This window comes from Balaenoptera ricei, chromosome 11, assembly GCF_028023285.1.
Source record: "Balaenoptera ricei isolate mBalRic1 chromosome 11, mBalRic1.hap2, whole genome shotgun sequence".
In the NCBI taxonomy this organism is placed as follows: Eukaryota; Metazoa; Chordata; class Mammalia; order Artiodactyla; family Balaenopteridae; genus Balaenoptera; species Balaenoptera ricei.
Window position 1 is genome coordinate 16,774,648 of NC_082649.1, and position 16,178 is coordinate 16,790,825.

The 16,178-nt window shown below is 37.7% G+C and overlaps 1 protein-coding gene across 2 annotated transcripts in view; it reads left to right on the forward strand.

Annotated features, from left to right (window-relative positions):
* The window catches only part of CDKAL1 (CDK5 regulatory subunit associated protein 1 like 1), a 648,187-nt gene that overhangs the window by 150,915 nt on the left and 481,094 nt on the right, over positions 1-16,178 (forward strand). The gene's annotated exons all lie outside the window — the stretch shown is intronic.

Sequence of the window (16,178 nt, forward strand, 5' to 3'; positions counted from 1 at the left end):
TAAAGTTAATAGAAAAGTGCCCAGTGCACATTACATGAATGGCCTAATTACTGGAACTCTAATAGTTCTGTAAGATAATTAACGTAAGGTACAATTGAGTCTCTATGACAAGGTGCTGGAGAACTGATACGGGATGTCTTATACATACAATAGTTTCAGAATAATAATAGTACTTGTACATACATCACCAGTCATGATTACTGAAAAAGTTAAAAGGATTGTTTTGCAAATGCTATATCCCCATTCTCCTCCCAAATATTTTTAATGGGAATTCTGTATCTACATTGTCAAATCATATAGTCATTACATACTCAGTTTTTCACTTTCAACCCTTATTTGATATTCATTCCGTAAATAACTATGTATTTAATGCCTGCCACAGAGACCCCATGTAAATACCCTTCTAGTTATTTTTGGTGGTTTGAAGTATGTTTTAGTAGGTTCCTTAGGAAGGGCCCCTAGGAACAACAGTCTCTTAGTCATGATATGTTGATACTACTTAGTGCTCCTTATACTGTATATACAGTCAGTTTTGCTGGATATAAAATTCTTGGGTCACCTGTTCTTTCTGGCATAGAGCACTGGTTTCAAAGTCTGGTGGCAGTGTAATTTTTTTCCCTCCTTGTAAGTAATGCTTTCTTTTTGCCTAGAAGCTCAAAAGAGTTTTTTCTTTTTCTTAAAGTCCAGTAATTTTATTAGAATGTGTCTTGGTGTTGGTTGTTCTTATTGTTCTGGGGTAATGTTCTCAGGTATATAGTATAATCTTCCAATGTATGGACAAAACTTTTAAATTTTTTGATGTAAATTTTCTTGAATTATAATTTTTAGTATTCCCTTCCCTTGCCTTCGGGTTTCTTTTTCTTCTTCAGGAACTCCTCTCATTCATATGATAGATTGTCTTTGCCTATCTTCAGGAATTGTTACTTTCTCTTGAATCTTGTGGTCTTGCTGAACTACCTTGTTAGTTCTAGTAGCTTTTTATTCCTTTAGGATTTTATCCATATTCAGTCATTTCATTTGTGAAGAAACCCTTTTGATTCCTTTTCTCTGTGATTGTATGCCTTTTCTTTCCTTATGCCTTAGCAAGGGCCTCCATTACAATATTGAATAAAAGTGGTAAGAATGGGCATCCTTGCCTTGTTTCTCATCTTAGGGAGAAAACATGATGTTAGCTGTAGGTTTATTATAGATATCCTTTATCAATTTGAGGAAGTTCTCCTCTAATTTTAGTTTGCTGAGACTTTTTTCATGAATGGATTTTGAAATTTGTCAGATGCTTTTTCTGCTTTTGTTGAGATGATCATTTGGTTTTTCTTTTTCAGTGTGTTAATACAGTAAATGTGGTTCTATTTTTAGGAGCTCTGATTCTAGTTGTTTGCTTAAGGGGGTGCTAGAAAGGATGATAAGATCACGATTGGCTGAGGAATGGCTTCCTCTTGTGAATATGGGAGTTCTTTCAGGTGTGGTGATTGTGGCCCTGTGGTGGCTTTAAGTCATTCGGTGGCACTGCTCTGCTTACCTGGTTGCAGTGCTAATGCTCACAGGTGCACATATAAGACCTTCTGCTTTTATGTTGAGAGCTGTACTTGAGGTCATAACCTGTAGGTAACTCTGGAAGCCAATTGCTGTGAGGACAGGGGACTCAAATCATTGTTTGTCCATCTTTAATTATGGAGATCAGCTTTTTCTAGGCTCCTTTCACCTTTGATTTATAGGTTTTCTTTGGAAAAGTCACTTTTTTTTTTTTTTTTTTAAAGTTTTACACAAATGCTCCATGACTTTGGTTGCTCGTGTTCCCTTTCCCATGTATAAATTACGTCTTCTCTGGCATTTTGGGAAGGCACAGAGGTGTTTCTGTTCATTTGGTCATCTCAGCTCTCTGCTGGGATCAAAGTACATAATTTGGCTTTACCTTTTAGAAGGAGTAAGAATATAGTAAATTTCCACACCTGTTTTTTGTGTTTTAAGTAAGGCACTGGCGCCAGCGGCTGCTGTGGTTCCAGTTGTAACCTGCTCCTCCACAGCAGTTTTTCTGCAGTAATTCTGAATATAATTCTCTTATTTCTTTCAAGTCCCATTTCTTTTTTTTTCTAGCTTCAAATTAAGGATTTTTTATATTATTTATGTGACCATAACAGTCTAATTTTTTTTCATGTGTAAAAATACAGGTAATATGTAGTACCTTATTAGTTCTGAGATAAAAATGAGGGAATATCAGTCTAACAGAGTGTTGGTTTTCTCTCTTTTTCTTATATATATATAGGTATGTATGTGTATACTCCTGTGCATTAGTAAAATATAGTTACTTAAAGGGCCAATTAATTGATTAATTTCAGTAGAATTCAGAGAAAAATCTCCAGAGGGAAGTGGAACCTTTAAATTAACCACAGATGTCAGCTAGCCTTAATAATTAAAAAAGCATCCCAAGAATGACATGCTTTGTTTCTACATATAAAGGGAAATGGATAATTAATAGGATTATACAGTTAAAGCAAACCAAATCTTTCTTTTCATCCTTAACGTATATAATTTTTCACCCCACATATTTCATACTTGCTACATAGTGATTGTTCCATACGTATTAGTTGATTAAATAAAATTTTTTAAATTGCTGCAGTCCTTTGTGTTGTTTTTCATGTATACATACAGCCTTTTCATTGTTTTTTCTGTTCCCCCTGGCGACAACATTGAACATGGAAGAGACACTCTGAACATGTTGTTTTGTGTGGCTCAGAGGGAGCCTGTAGTCTCTTTCTGTATGACTCTGCTGATAATAATGAAGTAATAATGAAGAAATCCTCTCTTTAGTTTATTATGGTATACTTTGGTTTAAGTCGTGTTGCTAAATGGTGAATGTCATTTGCTTGGTTATTTCAGTTGATAATTTGAATTGATGTCAGTCTGACATTGGTATCAGGGTGATGAAGTTTGTCCTTTGCTGGCATTGCAAACAGGAAAAACTTGACAGTTTTTTTTCCCCATCAAAATGGATTTTGTTTTGTACATTGATGTTGGTAAATGGGGCATTTTCACGTAGAAAGCAGTGTTTGTTTCACTGAAATTGCTTTGCTTTCTGGGACTGGAGTGGAGTAGTGGCTCCAAGGTTTGTCTGTGACCAACTATGTTGGTTGCTGCTATAAAAAAATCTTTTTTTTTCTTGTTAAGTTAAAAAAAAAAAAGTTGTATTTGTGATCAGTACCTTTCTGAACTGAGGTCAGAGTAATTATAACTAATAGCTGTATTACTTTTCTGAAGATAAAATGAAAATTTTAAACAATTTTTAAAGAAAGAGTGATGGAGGGGACGAAGGAGAGAGTTGAAAGGAAAACCGTGCTGTTTAAACACAAAGAAAATTGTTCTTAAGAATATGATAGTAATTCTTATGAACTGTTTATTTGATTTATGAAAGAGTCTGAGGACTTACCGTAAAATTCAAATGTACATAAATGGTGTTGACACTAATCAAAGGTAGTTCCTCTGATTGGATTATCTGTGCTTCTGATGATGAAAAAGATGGATTGCTGCTTAGTGTTGGCCTTATTAAATTTTAAGAGCCATAAGCATGGCTCTTAATCACAACTTTAGTTAATGATTGATTCTAGTATTATTTCCTGTTAATTGGTTTTTCATTCGTTTATTAAGTTGCAAGAGGTTTCTTGAAAATGTACTGTGAGGTGTGTAAAATGAATCATATCTAGGCATTGCCCTTAGGGAGCTTATAGTCTTGTAGGGGAGAGAAATCTATTGGAAGAGCTATTGATTGATATATATCTATTGATATAGTATCAATACTATAGGTCAGTGCTGAAGATTGTAAATCATTTGCCATAAGAACAGTACTGATAATTCCTTCTGAATTAGCTAGTTCAACTTTAAAAATAAGTTTTTTAATAGTGCCCTGAAATACTGATATTCTCTGCCTCTTGCGCCTCCAATGAAACCTCTTGATCATGCAGGAGTTAGAGCTGGCTGAAACACAGTTAAGCAGCTTGGCTTAGTCTCTTCTGTTGCCTCAGTCCTGTAGGTGTAAATTAGCCAAAGACACAACTCCCGCAGATTCTTATCTTTTCCAGGGCACAAGTGTCTCTTGCTTGGCCACTTTTTAATTGTATTATTTTAAATAACGAAGCACTTTTCTGTTACCTCCTCCAGGGGATCAGTTTTTCCATTAACTAATACCTCTTTGGAAAAGTGACTTTGAAAAAGATGTAAAAACTTGAAAATTTTGTTTAGGAACCTTTTATAAGTGTTTACAACAGCTTTTTACTCAGACTGTTTAAGTCAGTTCTAAATTCTAATTTTTTCTGGGTCTCCCACCAGAAACCAGGTTGGGATCTAATAGTACTGTAGCTCAGATTGTATTCAGGTTGGAACTCTATATAAGACCAAGTATGCATTTTCCTTCAGAACTTTTATCCCTGTAATCCCATTTTTTAAAAATAAATTTATTTATTTATTTATATTTATTTTTGGCTGCATTGGGTCTTCGTTGCTGCACACGAGCTTTCTCTAGTTGCAGTGAGCGGGGGCTACTCTTCGTTGCTGTGAGCGGGCTTCTCACTGCGGTGGCTTCTCTTGTTGCGGAGCACGGGCTCTAGGTGCGCGGGCTTAGCAGTTGTGGCTCGTGGGCTCTAGAGCGCAGACTAAGTAGTTGTGGCACACGGGCCTAGTTGCTCCGCGACATGTGAGATCTTCCCAGACCAGGGCTGGAACCCGTGTCCCCTGCATTGGCAGGCAGATTCTTAACCACCACCTCACCAGGGAAGTCCTGTAATCCCATTTTTTTTTTTTTTAAATTTATTTATTTATTTATTTATTTATGGCTGTGTTGGGTCTTCATTTCTGTGCAAGGGCTTTCTCTAGTTGTGGCAAGCGGGGGCCACTCTTCATCGCGGTGCGCGGGCCTCTCACCATCGCGGCCTCTCCCGTTGCGGAGCACAGGCTCCAGACACGCAGGCTCAGCAGTTGTGGCTCACGGGCCCAGCCACTCCGCGGCACGCGGGATCCTCCCAGACCAGGGCTCGAACCCGTGTCCCCCGCATTGGCAGGCGGATTCCCAACCACTGCGCCACCAGGGAAGCCCTGTAATCCCATTTTTAATTGGAACCAGAACTGTAAATTTCCCTCATTCCTTGCTCAAAATATAGATTCCTGTTGTAATTTAATTTTGGTCTTTCGTGGTGAATGTGATAATTAGAGTAAACTATAATGAAATATGAAAATTGGATGGTGAATTGAATAAATGTAACAGCTGATCAGGGCATCTCTTTTCAGTGTCACTTTATTAAGGTCTTCCTATATACTGATATACCTCGGAATTTTATTTTAAAAAAAACTTCTTTTCTTTTTCCTTTCTCTCTTTGCTCCTTTCCTCTGTTGAACGGTATTAACTTCTAAAGTGTTTGCTATGAGTAGAGTATTGGTGTATTGATCTTAGGGAGGTGAAGTAATTACAGATTTGCTTTTCATTTTATGGGGATAATCTCCATAATAGGAATATACATGTCATATACTTTAGGTTATTTTTTTTTATGTTACTTCTTTTAAGGAAGGAGTGTTTTATTTACATTAACTAGCTTATCAAGAAGAAAATAACTGATTCAAATACTAAGTGCTGTGCAAGTCCTAAATGCAGTTTTTTGGGTTTTTTTTTGTTTGTTTGTTTTTACATCTTTATTGGGGTATAATTGCTTTACAGTGTTGTCTTAGTTTCTGCTGTACAACAAAGTGAATCAGCTATTTGTATACATATATCCCCTCCCTCTTGAGCCTCCCTCACACCCTCCCCATCCCACCTCTCTAGGTGGACACAAAACACCGAGCTGATCTCCCTGTGCTATGCAGCTGCTTCCCACTAGCTATCTATTTTACATTTGGTAGTGTATATATGTCAATGCTACTCTCTCACTTCATCCCAGCCTCCCATCCATCTACGTCTGCATCCTTACTCCTGCCCTGCCACTAGGTTCATCCGTACCATTTTTCTAGATTCCATATATATCTAAACGCAGTTTTAAATGTAGTGAGGTATCATATATACAGTGGTCTGATTTTCACTAGCCTCACTCATCTTACTTTGCCTTGGATCTTGAAGTTACATAAAAAAATCCACTGAACCTTACACTTCATGATGTAGGGTAGGGAAAAAAATACATACATCTCTTTGTATGTACGCTCTTAGGTTCAGCAACTGGGGCATGTGAATCAAAGTGATAAAAGACAGACTAACGGGAAAAACAAAACAAAACAGTTGTAATTATGCAAGTATGCAGGAGTTAGAATTTGGAGATTATATACCATCTTAACAAAGGGGGTAAAGAGTGGAGAAGAGTTTAGACAAAGGAAAAAGGGGCTTTTTGGGGAGGTGTAAATTATGAGAAGGTGATTAGGAAATATATGATAAATAAGGCTTTTTAGTAAGGCTTGTTATGCAGGTAAGAGTCTGGTGATAAGAGCTGTCTCTGGAGTAGTTCTCTTCCTGGTACTAGAGAGGGAGACACCTTTACAAATGGAAATTTATGTCCTGCTTTTATCCAGATGGGAGAGGGGAGAGAGCTTTTTTCCTGAGTCTGCTGTTTCTTAATTGCCTTCATCTCAAAAGAATTCTTATTCCAAAGTGGCATATTTTGGGGTGGCATATTCTGGTCCCCTTAAATGAGAAAAGAAAGTTCTAGGTGATTGATAACATTACACCAGATATTATGAGGCCTACTAATCCTTTATTTGAGCCTGCAATAACTCCTCGCATTTGAACTCAGAGCACTAAAGTTATTTTGCAGCATTTCACTTAAAAAAATATAATATTAAGGTATATTTTATAATGTACATAATACATTAATATACATTAATATAGTACTCCATGTGTATGATTTATATACAGTTGTATGTATTTATGTATTTGAGGTCCATCTCTTTTTTTTTTAACTGGTGGGTACCTTGATAAAAAGTTTGGTGGGGCTTCCCTGGTGGCGCTGTGGTTAAGAATCCACCTGCCAATGCAGGGGACACGGGTTTGAGCCCTGGTCCGGAAAGATCCCACATGTTGCAGAGCAGCTAAGCCTGTGAGCTGCAACTACTGAAGCCCACGTGCCTAGAGCCTGTGCTCTGCAACAAGAGAAGCCACTGCTCTGAGAAGCCCGCGCACCGCAACGAAGAGTAGCCCCCGCTCGCCGCAACTAGAGAAAGCCTGCGTGCGGCAACGAAGACCCAACACAGCCAAAAATAAAATAAATAAAATAAATTAAAAAAAAGAAAAGTTTGGTAACCACTGCTCTGTAAATTTATTTGTTCTTTTTGATGTTCTAACCTTGTACTTAAAATATTGATTTGTATGTCTGTTCAGTTTGCATATTTCAAACTTTCTTTTTTGGTCTTTTTAGCTTCCTGTGTATTGCTTGAGGCACAAATTCCTCTTGATATCTGACAGACTTCTAAGCATATATTGTACGCATAATAGACACAAAATATTGCATTAATGAATTTGTGAAAATCATATATAAAATGAAGTTTTTGATTGTTGTCATTTATTCCAGAAATTTTTGTAGATTCATTGCATGGCAGTTAGAAATGGTGGTGGAAGATTGAATAGACAAGTTAGAAATATATTGAGAAGTAATAGCTGACACAACAGAAAGAGAAGAATCAATATATATGGCTTCTTGAAATTATTTATTATGGGGCCGTACAACCTTATGGACCTTGGTAACCCCTGGCTTAGGACATCATTATATCAAGGCAAAGGGCAGTGCTGGATGACTGCCAGTACTGTCTTTACTTTGACCTTGGGCAATCTGCTTAATCTTCTAATCCTCAGTTTCCTCTTTTGTAAGTGAAATGATAGGGCTAGAAAGTTTTGGATGTCTCTTACAGATGTGAAATTCTATATCTACTGTGATTATTTAAGGCAATCAACTATAGGTTCAGTTAGATTCACTGTATCTTGTGTAATAAGAAATGTAAGCATGCCATGTATTTTAGAAACATTTCCTTGAGAATGGTTACATATGTTTTGCCTGGCATGTAGGCCAGTGTGTAGGGAATAAAGCTTTGGGAGGTGAAAGAAGGCAAATTAGAATGAATAAGTGGAAGCTATCTAGAGGTAGAGTTTAATAATAACATATGGACAAAAACATGTGTACAGTGATTAAACAGGAAATTTTGAAGTAATGAACTTCCTGCCATTGAGGAAGTAAAGCAGAAGCCACAGGACCATTTATAAGGAATATTGTAGAAAATATTAAACATCTGGGTAAAATTTATTTAACTGGGCAACCTTCCTATCCAAGAGGATGTCTGGGAATGTTGAGGAGCACTGTGAGGTTACCTGAAGTAAGTTAGGGAGGTAAATAGGGAGGAATATGGCACATAATCCTCTGAAATTGGTCTTTATCCCAACATGATGGCTCCCGAGAAGCTGGTCCCGATGCCCGACCACAGATGCTGGGGAATCTTTCCCTTGCCCTGTTTTGGTGTCAGGCTTTTGAAAACAGTGTTATGAGTGTCTTCTTTATTTTCTTAATTCCTTATCCAACAGAGATAACTATTATTTACAATTTGGAATATTTCCTTTCAGAATCCCTGGCGGGATTCAGAGAGAAGCATCTTCCCGTAAGCCTAAGGAATCTTTCCCATTCTCTGCCCTTGATTCCCTTTGGAGCATGACGCTACCCAGGCCCGCCTGGTGCTTTCTTACTGTGTTTCTTATCCTCTCGTGAGCGTGCAAGCACAAGTCACCCATCTTCTGATTTCTGCAGGAGGTTCTTCTTCCTGCTTCTTGCCACCCCTCCTGTCTTTGGTCTCTCCCCCTTCCCCCATCACTTTTCCCCTGTAGCTTTTTAAAAAAAACATATTTATACTTCTCATTGAAATTCCCTTTTCTATAATGAACCAACCTTCCTTACGCTGTTAACCTCTTCACAGAAGTCTATGTCCTTGTCAATTATACCTCAATGAAGCTGGGAAGAAAAAAAGTCCATGCGCTATTCTCACCATCTTTCTTAAAGTCACAGAATCCTTTCTTCAAACACAATATTTCACAGACTGTTGATAGGTGGAGCAGATGAAAGCACAGTAACGGGATGTAGGAGGAAGAGGAAGTCTCTGGTCCTGCTTGCTCAGCCCCCTCTGTGTCCCTGACCTGGTCCCTCAGGGACATCACTGGGAGTCAGCGTTCCACAGCCCTGCATTCAGAGAAGCCGCGTCTCCTTCATAACTGGGTACCCTTGGGTCTCTTTACACGGGCACATGCTTCTTCTCCCACAGGGCTGCTCGCAGCTATCCTCGCGACCTCGGCATCTCTGTTCTTCCCCTGCACGCAAAAACCTGGGTTGTGAGGCCTATTTCTTCCTTTTCTCACTAGATTGAGAGAACACCTTGAGGGTAGAGACTATCCTTTTCTTTTTTTTGTTCCCTTGTGTTTAGCATGTGGTGACTGACTGAATGGTAGAATGGAAAAATAAAATGCTGAATTAATGACTTTTAAATAAATAATAGTTCTTATAGGTGAACCCAGGAACTTGTATTGCAGTAAGCACAATAAAGGAAACCTATTGAACCTGAAATCAAGTGGGAATTTCTTCACTGGTTTTATATGGCCAGTTCATCAGGGAATGGCAACTTGTTATATCCAGATACACTTTAAAGAAATGACTGCTGTGTCTAAAAGGATTAACTATTGTACTATGATAATCTGCCTCAGGTGCCTACTTTGTTTACCACTGTTATTAAGTGTTGAGAAACTTTTACCCTTCAGACTCCTCTTTTCTAGTGCGATGAAGACCATTCCCCGTGTGGTAACATTCTTTCTTCTCATGGGGCATAAAATGTGCAATTACGTTTTTAGCTTTGTTGGTTAAAATAATATTCAGTATTGTGACCCTGAGATTAAACCCCAGTTACTTTGGATTTGAATGTCTCCAGACAGCCCCAGTTACCTATTTGAATATATCTGTTTGCATTATTTTTTAGACTGATAAATCCTGTCAAGACTTAGAGTAACCTTATTTTCAACTTCTGATGGCTCCTAGCCTAACTCTGCAAGTCTTGATAACAGTCATGTCTGGAGACAGTTGCATTGTTGCTGCAAAGTCTTTCCTCCTTGACTGGTTGTTCCAAAATTTAAAAGAAGGGCATCGTGGTTATGGAAATAGATCACAAACATAGATCTTTAGTTGTTTTATCTTAGATTATCTGCCGAGGTGTTTTTATGAGTTTCACATGGCTACATGCCTGCACATAAATACTTAAAATAGTGTCCTCTCACTTGAGTATTTGAATGCAGACAGTACTCACTTGCAGAGTAGTTAAGAGTGCTTGCTTTGCATAGAAACAGATTGGTTTTGACCCTTCTTCCAGTACTGCTGTTTTTAGAGTGGTATCAATATACATTTAGAAATTAAAAAATCAGATGTATATTTAAGAATAGTTTTTCATAAAAGAAAATTTTGACTGAAGACTTAGATATTACTATGAGTATTTTTATATAGGTTAAATATCAGTTTGCAGGAAGGATATAAGGAATAAGAGAAATGAACATGGAGAAGAAGCAACATTTCCTCTTCACCTGCTACTTACAGAGAACTGAGTTTTTCTTGATAGATCCATGAATTTACTACTCTTCTATTAGACTGTGATTTTGTTCACAAGACTCAGGAAAACAAGAGCTGTGAAATATTGAATTGTGTTTCTACTTTGAAGACATTCAATATATTATAATCTGTGTCAATTTCTGTGTTGTTTTAATCAAGAAATGTTTGCTCCAGTGTTTATTACACAATCAAAGCTCAAGTTTGATTTGTGTTCTGAAATGTAGGATTCAGGGACTCAGGAGATGCTGGCTGCTCATCCCAGCTCCAGCACTAAATCCACAAAGTGTGGAACTTTGGACCTCGACCATTGCGTCTTCTTGAATGTCAATTTTCTCATCTGTGAGATAATGATATTATATCATCTTTATGTGTTTTCTATGATGCTGTGAATTTTAAGATTCTATACAAATTATTTCTTTCATTTGGTGCTTGGCAGAAAAGAACAAAAAGTTTCTTTATGTTTTCTTTATTACTCAGGTTAATGCTCTAGACAAGGATACATCTCTGTTTTAATTTAGAAATGCGTTTCAAGAAAATATGAATGATTATATTGAATTAACTTTACATTCAATTTTCATTTAACTGTATGTGCTGCCGAAGCGAGCGCTCAATTTTCATTTTAATTGACATTTCAAGGCTATCTAAAATGAAAACATGGAAATTTATAGTATTTTAAAATTTCTTAAGGTATTATTCTTATCAGCATTCATATGTTAAAGGATAAGGCTTTAAAAAATATGTCTGTGCTGGGTACATTTCTAAAGAAGAAATTTTCAGGCCTTATTTCAGGCTTATGAACCTGAACAAAGTTTACTAAACAAGAAGAACAGGATGTAAGAAAGGAATGTTTAGAACAAGAACACTCTTTGAGAAATTGCATTAAAACTTTTGGTACTTTATTTGGTCACAGAGTGTAGCATCAATATTCCATAGCTGGGGTATGATTTTTGGATTATAGTTCTGGTCTACCCTAGCATTTTAAAGCCAAATTCAATAAAAGCATGAAATAATATTTTAAATAAATTATTTAAACCTCTCTATTTTGAAATTTCCTCTTAATTTGCTGGTGTTCTGCTTACTCCCTAAAATCAGCCTTGGACTGTTCTTTCATGACCTGGTCTAGTGTTGATAAAGTTAGCAGAATGCTTTCCCTGGGTAGTTGTATATTGGCTATACTGTTTTCAAATATGTTGGTGACCTTGATGAAGTACATATAAATGCTAATCATGATTATTATTGCTGTTATAGTATCGTTGGTGGTGATATTACCTTTTTTTGTTTTTGACACTAATATTTTTTAGCCTATGGGAATGCTTCTACATTGCTAAAGAACCTTACAGTTTTGTACTCAGTAAGGATTCTCTCCACACCTTTAGGGATTGTTGCATCCACTATCATCAGCCATCACTTTGGAATACATTTCAAAAATCTACCCCCAGCTCTATTGCCAGCCAGCTGAATTGCATCCAGAGACTTGATGGGCATTAGCAGAACCTCAGATTTGGTGTGTCCTATTGGAATTTCCTTCTATCCCAGTACTCAGCTTCTGCTGACAGCTAGTGGCACCACTTTTCTTTTATCTTCTTAGACTAGGGATCGGCAGCCTCTGGCCTTTGGGCCAAATCTGACCTGCTGCTTGTTTTTAAAAAAGTTTTATTGGAACAGAGATGTACCCATTTGTTTAAGTACTGTGTCTATCTGCTTTTGCTCTAAGGTGGCAGAGTTAAGCACTTACAACAGAGACCTGTGATCACCAAAGCCTGAAGTAATTTACTCTCTGGCTCTTTTTAGAAAATGTCTGTTAATCCCTGCCTCAGACTCAAAAGCTTGACATCACCTATGATTCATCCCTGGGGTTTCTCAAGTATATTCTAGCAGGAGAACTCATCTCCTTTTAACTTTTTTTTTTATCCTCCACATGTGTTCAGGTCCTCACATCCTTTTGTCTAGGATATTAAATGAATTTCCCCAACCACTGGCTTCTTTTCCCCGTGTATTTCATTTTGCACCTTGCCACCAGGGTCCTGTTCTCAAAGTTTGGCTCTACTCTGTGTCCACTCTGCCACCAAAATTTAAAGTTTCCCCACTGCCCACTACATTGGAGCCTGTCCAGCCTTTTTTGTAAGGCTCCTTCCACAATATGAGCCCTATGAGTCTCCCTTATATAGAAATTCTTTCTATAATGAAATGCTTTCCCCTAACTTCCTCCCTTCTTGCCTTTGTCCGTGGTGTAACAACTGCCTGGAGCTTTTCCTGACTCCATTTCACCCTCTCCGACTCCTTCTCCCCTTAAAATCCTCTCAACTTTTTTCATAAAGCTTTTTACTGTATTTTTCTGTGTGCATATTCTTTGTCCCTCCATGATATGTTGCCTGTACATCTTTCTGTCACGTTAGGGCATTTTACTTGCTGCTGTGTTGTTTATGTCCTTTTACATCTCATCTCATCCATTATAAACCAGAAGCTCGTCGAGTGTAAAGTGCCTATCTTCCTCTTACTGTGGTCCCTTAAACACTCACTATCATGTCTTAGACATGCTTAATAATTAAGTAATTGAATCGCATTACTGGAAGCCAGCTTTTTTTTTTTTTTTATAAATTTATTTTATTTTTATTTATTTTTGGCTGCGTTGGGTCTTCGTTGCTGCATGCGTGCTTTCTCTAGTTGTGGCGAGCGGGGGCTACTCTTCATTGCGGTGCGCGGGCTTCTCATTGCGGTGGCTTCTCTTGTTGAGGAGCACGGGCTCTAGGCATGCAGGCTTCAGTTGTTGTGGCGTGCAGGCTCAGTAGTTGTGGCTTTCAGGCTCTAGAGCGCAGGCTCAGTAGTTGTGGTGCACAGGCTTAGCTGCTCCGCGGCATGTGGGATCTTCCCAGACCAGGGCTCGAACCCGTGTCCCCTGCATTGGCAGGGAGATTCTTAACCACTGCGCCACCAGGGAAACCCTGGAAGCCAGCTTTTTAATTTGGATTTAATAATTGGTTACCTCACAGACCCTTGAACATTTGGCAGTGATTCTAGGTGCATAGCTAAAGTTTGTGAAGAAACCAGATGTTATTTCCTTGTACATGTTATTAATGTAAATGGAAAGATTTTTTTGTTTGATAAGGTATTTCACATTTACTACAAGAAAACTATTTGTGTGCAATGGTGTGCTTGGTACTGATAAAAAAAAAAAAAAGTAAAACCAAGTGGCAGAGCCAGGCAGTAATTCTCTTGGATATGTTAAGCAATCTACCAATGTCAGATTTTCTTGATTCTGTTAACAAGCTTTTTCAGGATTCCAAATGGAAAAGTTATACCAGAGTACTTTAAGAAGTTACGGAATTGAAATGCTTATGGATGCTGTTAAACTAGTATTTTGTCCTCTGCCCGTTCATTCATTTAATCATTCTCTGCATACTTCCCAGGGGTTTTGGCGTGGCTGTTGATCACCCATAGCTAGTTCTGTTAACCATCCCCTGCCACCTTTTTTAGGCTTTCAGTTCTGAATTTGTAGCCTTGAAAAAGTTGACAGAAACAAAAAAGGGTGCCAGGCATAGAGACTTTTCGCTTCATGGTGGTGTAGTCTGAAAGTTACAAGTCTAGAAACTGGACTGCTGACTCCCTTAGCTTTCTCAGTTGGTTTCAGATACCTAGACATTGCCCGGGGTGGGGGGGCTCAGAAACACAGTTGGTGTACAAAACACAATACCCGAGCAACCAGTGGAAAAAAGTAAACAAAGCATCACAAGTCCCAAACCCACGTACTTGAAAAAGAATTGAAGACTTAAAATTTTAATATAAATGGGTAAAGAATATGAATAGTTTCTAGGAAAAGTTGTTAGCTCTGCTTGGTTTACCACTGTCTTCTAGCACAGAATCAATGTTTGCTGTATGCATGTGTGCCCAGACAAATGAGTAACACCCACATAAAATATATCCCAACTTCCTCCTAAGTAAAGAAATGCCTAGGGGCTTTCCTGGTGGTGCAGTGGTTGAGAATCCGCCTGCCAATGCAGGGGACACGGGTTCGAGTCCTGGTCTGGGAAGATCCCACATGCCGTGGAGCAACTGGGCCCGTGAGCCACAACTACTGAGCCTGCGCGTCTGGAGCCTGTGCTCTGCAACAAGAGAGGCCGCGACAGTGAGAGGCCCGCGCACCGTGATGAAGAGTGGCCCCCGCTTGCCACAACTAGAGAAAGCCCTCGCACAGGAATGAAGACCCAACACAGCCAAAAATAAATAAATAAATAAATTAAAAAAAAAAAAAAAGAAATGCCTAATAAAATAACCAGACATGTACACCTTTGAACCAACATTTCTACTTCTTAGAATTTATGTTAGGAAAATTTAGCATAGATTTCACATCTAGGTTTTTATAATCCAGAAATACTGTCTCAAATATTCAAAGATTATCTATCCATCCACATGTATTTGTATGTGTATGTGTGTGCATATGTCTATATGCATGTGTATTGTGAAAAAATTTGTAATAGTGAAAAATTGGAAATAACCTAAATGCCTATCAGAACACAAATAGTTAAGCTATAGTATACCCACATTGTAATGTTTAAAAAGGATGAGGTTCCACCGCTGGGTATATATCCAGGATATATAAATAATTCATATATATATATAAATAATTCACAAAGATATGTGCATCCCAATGTTCTTAGCAGCATTGTTTACAATTGCCAAGATAAGGAAGCAACCTAAGTGTCCCTCAGCAGATGAATGGGTAAAGAAGATGTGGTGTATAGACACACACACACACACACACACACACACACACACACACACACACACACAATGGAATACTACTCAGCCATAAAAAAGAACAAAATTGTGCCATTTGTAACAATAGGGATGGACATGGAGGGTATTATGCTAAGTGAAATAAGTCAGAGAAAGACAAATACTGTATGATATCACTTATATGTGGAATCTAAAAAATAAAACAAGCTAGAATTTAACAAAAAAATAACAGATACATAAAACAAACAAGTGGTTACCAGTGGGGAGAAGGAAGGGGTTCGGGCAAGGTAGGGGTAAGGGATTAAGAGGTACAAACTACCATGTATAAAGTAAATAAGCTATAAGCTATGGGGATATATTGTATAACATGGAGAATATAGCCAATATTTTATAATAACTATAAATGGAGTATAACCTTTAAAACTTGTGAATCACTATGTTGTACACCTGTAACTTCAATAATATTGTACATCAACTGAACTTCAATTAAAAAAATAAAATACAAAGAAAAGGGATGAGGCTGATCTTTAACTAAAGAAACAAAAGGAAAGATACACAAGGTGTATTGGATGGAAGTTGTAAAACAAAATATTGTTTCATCTTTGTGTATTTATAGTGAACGCAGGTCTAGTTACACATCATACCTGCATATGAGAGGGATTGTCTAGACATAAGCATAAATAATCTATAAGTTGCAGACAGTCTCTGAGGAACAGAAGTGAGGAGATGTGTGAATTCTCAGGATAGAGGGAGTATTATACCTTCTGTTTCTTACTTTTCAATTTTTTCAATGTATATTTTACTTTTATACTAGACAAAAGACTGGGAAATCATATAGTATGTTTTAATATTAATATT